The following is a 6,279-nucleotide window of genomic DNA, read 5'->3' on the forward strand; positions in this document are numbered from 1 at the left end:
TATGTTCGTCAATTCTCACATTCAACATTCTCTTAGTTTCCCCCACGTAAGAAGCAGAACAGTCTTTACATTTTATTTTATAAACACAATTAGTTTTTTCTTTTTTATTTGTTATATCTTTGCCTTTTTTATGTAATTACAACTGTCATTAGATTTTGGAATTGTTATTATATTGTATTCATGTAAAAGATTTGAAGTTTTATTACATAAAAATTCTGAATATGGCAAAGTATTCTTTTTAACCTTTTTGTAATAAAATGTTTTATTTTTGCGTTCCTGGTTTGAATGAATAACGTTAAGGCGTTTTTTAATAAATTTGTTAATAAAAATCAATGGATAACCATTTTGACACAGCAGTTTTTTAACAATTCTGATATTTTTTTTCATGAAAATTTTTGTCAGAAAGTCTAATAGCTCTATCAATTAAGTTATATACGATCGCAATTTTTTGTGATATTGGATGTTGGGAGTGAAAATTTAAAAAACGTCCAGAGAAAGTAGGTTTCATAAACCAGTCAGTTATTAAGGTGTCATTTTGTTTAATAATTAGTACGTCAAGGAAATTAATAGAATGGCTGTTTTCAATTTCATAAGTAAATTGAAATTTAAAAAATTGCATTTTTCCGACACTAATTTTTACTTTTATTAGCAACGTAAATTTTCTTTACATGTAACAGAAAATTTCCGTGGTGGCGAGGAATGTTACAAGTCAGATTTAAAAATTATAAAACACTTGTTAAATACTGTGATTTACATTTGACTTGAGTATATCCAATCCTAATTATAAAATAATAATGTATGACAAAACTTGCACATGTTTACCCCCTATATTGTAAGCTAATTTCAGTATTTTTATCTAGAAAAATAACAATTAATGATGCCTGCCATTGAACATTTTCTATTTTTAAATCGACGAAAATTATAATAAATATTGTTGACAATAAACAAGGATCGACAAAAAAAATTTTCGTTTCATTCAGTTATGTTCTTATTAAACAGAACAAAAGTCGTATAAAAAAAAGGTGCAATAAAAAAAAACTATTACATTATTTTTGTTAATAGTATTTAATTAAAAAAAAATCATTAGCTCAAAAAGTTTTAATCGTATTATTTGAAAACAATAATAATCTATTCAATTTGAAACTATATGTTAAATTTATTATTATATTCAATGAGAAAAAGTTTTTTTAGTTTAAAATAAGATTTAATAAATTAAATCTTATTTTAAACTAAAAAAACTTTTTCTCATAAAAAATATAAAAAAAAAATAAATAAAAATTAAAAAAAAAATTAAAAAAAAAAAATAATAATAATAAATAATAATAATAATAATAATAATAATTTTAATTAAAATTAAATTTTTAAGTTTATAAAATTGGTAAGCTTAAAACAAATTGTTTAAATGAATCATGTTTAATTTAAAGAAAACTTTATTCTAAAAAAAATTGAATTGATTAAGCATTTGACATTTAATGTTTTTTAATTTTTTGAAAGTAATAACAATTTTGTAAGTTTAGTGTAAATGTAATATGTTTAGTCATTTATCTTTTGATTTATTGGAACCGAAAGTTCATTTAAATTTTGAGTTTCTTTTAAAAACGAAATTGAATGTGATAGTTTTGTTACCGTCTTAAATACAAAATTCATAAATGATTTAAATTTGGATTTCATATGATTAAACAAAACCAAAAGAAAATTGAATTCAAATTTTGTTCCGTTCTAGTGATGGTCCCTTATAATAAATCAATAACTATTTATTAAAAAAAAGGAAATTATCTTAATTAAAAAAAAAATGTTTTCTTTGGTCTAAATCTACAATTGTTAAAACAAAATTTACAATAAGTTACAATAACAAGTTATTATTAATCAATTAAATTATTTAATATTCCCGAAATTAAAAGAAATGATTCTTGTCCTGGCATGCATCAGTAATTGAGATAAGCTCTACTATGATCCACCATGCTTAATTAGCAAGGTTGATTTCAAGGACACAGCTGGTATGAAGAAATGTTTGGTAATTCTAAGTTTCACCTTAGCCAAAAGTGATGTCGGTTGCGAAAACTCCTTCTTTTTAAAAAAAAGATAAATTATTTTTAAAAAAAGGGAAATACTAAATCAATATTGTTTCCCGCAAATTCTCTGTTGATTAGACAAAATTAATTAGAAGAGATATTATTACCCACATGTCATTTATACGTATCACAAATACAAAGTGCTACTTATTATTACTAATTAATTTAAATTTTAATATTTCTGATATTTGAAGTTCTCATGATTACTCAGAATGACTTTGGCATAACTTTTCTGTAAAAAAAAATTTTATTCTATCACTATATATTCGAGCTTTATTATAACCTCAAAATTTTAAAAGGAACAAAACAAATTCAAGCATTTATCTTCACACACACACATATATATATATCATATTGCAATAGTTATAATGTGAAAGTGTCTTTTAGGTAATTTCAGTTAATTTATTTAAATTACAATATCACAGTAAAAGAAAACTTATTTTTAGTCCTTGATTAATTACAAGTCATAAATTTTCCTGAATTTAAAGAGAAATTCATGCTGATTATCAGAACATTGATTATCTTCAATTTAAGGAAATCATATAGAATGTGAGAAAACTAAATGATACAACTATTAAATTCAGTGAATAATTTAAAAATAAAGTAATAAGAATTATAAATTTAGATTGCCTATCCTTATTTTCACGTAAGCCCAGCTTAAATTAAGATTGAATTTTTTTCAAGATATGTTTCATTTCAAATAATTCTCAAAATAAGATTTACTTTTACTGTGATCGTATTACTTGAATAATTATAGTTCTATTACTTATCTTATATTTGAAGCGTAATCTTCTCTTTATAATAATAAATAATTAGGATTTTAATATTAAATTAAAAAATAAATCATTACGATATATATTATAGTTAAATGTATTAAGTCTTTAAGAAGCAAGATATTTAGTTTTAATTAATAATATTAATATTACTTATTTTTAATTAATTATTAAAGTTAATTTTGTAAATAAAGATACTGCCAGTTGCATTATTAGTTATCTAATTACTTTGTTATTAAAACAATAAAATACTATAATGCATTGTAATATCATTATATTTTTGTTATTTGATAAATAATTCTAAATGGTATAATATATTATCATAATGTAATAAAATAGTTTAAATAATTCTATAAGATCTTAACAGAATTATACTAATATATACGAATTATAAGAATACCTACAGGAGAAATCCAATAAGTTTTTTAAGATTATAATAACCATAAAAAATATGTATTTGCTTTGTTTTTGCTTGGTTAAGTTTAGTCAATAACCATTCACGACGAATGAGACTATTAGTATTACTTCTTTTAACGTAATTAAAAATTACCATTATAAAAAAAAAATGTTAAAAAAAAAGTTTAAAAACAAGAATAATTAAAAAAAAATTTTAATCAATTAGGTAAAATTAACATATTCCGATAGGTAGCATAAAATCTATTGCCTTAACCTGAGAAAAAATTAATTTTTAAATTTTAAATATTTAATTAAAATAGTACTAAGATGAAGTATACAACATTTAATTATATTGAAAAATGTCTTTCTATAAAAATAGCCACTAGGAATGTCGTAAGTAAGTTAGTAACTAATTTTGAAACTGATGAATAAGCTTTAATCACAAATATAGATTAAACTAGCTTTATCTTTAATATATATTAATTAGTAAATTGTAAACATATTAGTATACAATTTATGTATATACTTATGTAGTAGTTTCTTCTTTTCTCTTTTTCAGTTAAACGTAACAGATCGTTTTTTTGTGCTTTTCTTGTATTAGGTTATGTGTGCATTATTCATATTATCACTAATATATTGTGTATGATTATTTTAGTTTCATCATTTTGTTTTTTTAAGTTACTTCTAAAGATTATGAGTAATATAACTAAGTAAAACCTTTAGATGTTAAAATTCACTTTTGAGGTTATAATATCCAGATTACTCTTTCGTTATATGATATAAAATAGCTCGAATATTATAGTGAAAAAAAAAGTCTTGAAACATAATCATGAAGAACAATTGTAATGTGACTGACATATATTTGAATACATCATATAAGAGTAATTCAAAAAGGGTTGATTTCTAAAAAAAAATTTCATCAGAACAAAATTCAAGCCAGAACAAGTGGTTTCGATCGTTGATTTGAAAATTTCGTATACACAAAAAAAAAACCAAAAGCTATTTTTAAGTATTGTTTTCAGCTATTGTTTAACTAGTCTACAAAAGAAGAATTTTTCGCAATCGGCAAAATTTCAAAGTATCGCATTATCATATAATTTTCTTGTGTTATAAAGGTATTGAAATCAAGTTACTTTGTCAAAATAAGACAAATCATCCTTTCTTCAGAAGTAAAAAAAAATAACCCTAACCAACCTGTCACCAATTATTTAAAATTCCATCAACAATGGCTATAGATAAGATAAGATATTTTAAAATTACAAATTAAGTTTTGTTTAAATCAAATCATTATTTATAATTAAAAAAAGTTATATTGACATAAATTAAACATAAAACAAGACAACTTTTGATTAATAGTACGGATTAAGAATTGGTACACTGCAAAAAAGAAGTGTCTTAATTTAAGACGTTTTCGTAGTCATTTCTAAGATGTTTTAGTAGTCACTTTTAGTTACTTGAGGTGTCTTAACTTAAGATGTTAAAAGTATCTTCGTACATATTTTCAGCATATTTTTTTTTTAAAAAAAGTTTGGAGGTTAACTATGGGCTTATATGTAAAACATTTCATGCATCTTAGTTTTTAGTAACTTAAATTATTTTTCGCATTTTACGATACATAAGTGACTCTATCACTAAACATATTATTGCGCCAAAAACATCTTGATTTGGGACACTTTAAAAAACTTACAGAAGTGTCTTACTTTTTGAGATAGAAAAAATATCTAAGACGTATAAAGCATCTTAAAATTCAGTAAGATGCTTTCGAAGGCATCTTATTTTAAGATATCAAATAGGACACTGGTTTTTGCAGTGTACTAGAACAATGTAAGGAACATTGCTTGAAAATTGTTTTTTTAAACAATTTTAAAAATTTCTGAAAAATAAAAATTGGTCGATTTTTTCGTTTTTTTCTGTACCGAAAATTTAAAAATCTTGATTTTCGACTGAATTCACAAAATTTTTTTATTTTCCATCTAAATTATACACGAAAAACAAGTTTTTAAGAGAATTTGAAAATTTTTCAATATTTAAAAATTGTCGTTTTTCTCGTTTTTTTTTCTATAGGAAATTTAAAAATTGTGATTTTCGTCGATTTCTTCAAATTTTTTGATTCAAAAAATTTTTGCAATCGTAAATTTCGACTGAATTCGTTTTTTATTTTCATTTTCAAGCTGAATCATACTCGAAAAATTAGTTTTTAAACAATTTTAAAAATTTCTGAAAAATAAAAAATGGTCGATTTTTTCGTTTTTTTTGTACAGAAAATTTAAAAATCTTGATTTTCGACTGAATTCATAAAATTTTTTTATTTTCCATCTAAATTATACACGAAAAACAAGTTTTTAAGAGAATTTGAAAAGTTTTCAAAATTTAAAAATCGTCGTTTTTCTCGTTTTTTTCTATAGGAAATTTAAAAATTGTGATTTTCGTCGACTTCTTCAAATTTTTTGTTTCAAAAAATTTTTGCAATCGTAAATTTCGACTAAATTCTTTATTTATTTTCATTTTCAAGCAGAATTATACTCGAAAAATCAGTTTTTAAACAATTTTAAAAATTTCTGAAAAAAGAAATTGGTCGATTTTTTCGTTTTTTTTTGTACAGAAAATTTAAAAATCTTGATTTTCGACTGAATTCATAAAATTTTTTTATTTTCCATCTAAATTATACACGAAAAACAAGTTTTTAAGAGAATTTGAAAATTTTTCAAAATTTAAAAATCGTTGTTTTTCTCGTTTTTTTTTCTATGAGAAATTTAAAAATTTTAATTTTCGTCGATTTCTTCAAATTTTTTGTTTAAAAAAATTTTTGCAATCGTAAATTTCGACTGAATTCGTTATTTATTTTCATTTTTAAGCAGAATTATACACGAAAAATCAGTTTTTAAACAATTTTAAAAATTTCTGAAAAATAAAAATTGGTCGATTTTTTCGTTTTTTTTGTACAGAAAATTTAAAAATCTTGATTTTCGATTAAATTCATAAAATTTTTTTATTTTCCATCTAAATTATACACGAAAAACAAGTTTTTAAGAGAATTT

The sequence above is a fragment of the Leptopilina heterotoma genome, unplaced genomic scaffold (assembly GCF_015476425.1).
Source record: "Leptopilina heterotoma isolate Lh14 unplaced genomic scaffold, ASM1547642v1 Lhet_559, whole genome shotgun sequence".
Taxonomy (NCBI): Eukaryota; Metazoa; Arthropoda; class Insecta; order Hymenoptera; family Figitidae; genus Leptopilina; species Leptopilina heterotoma.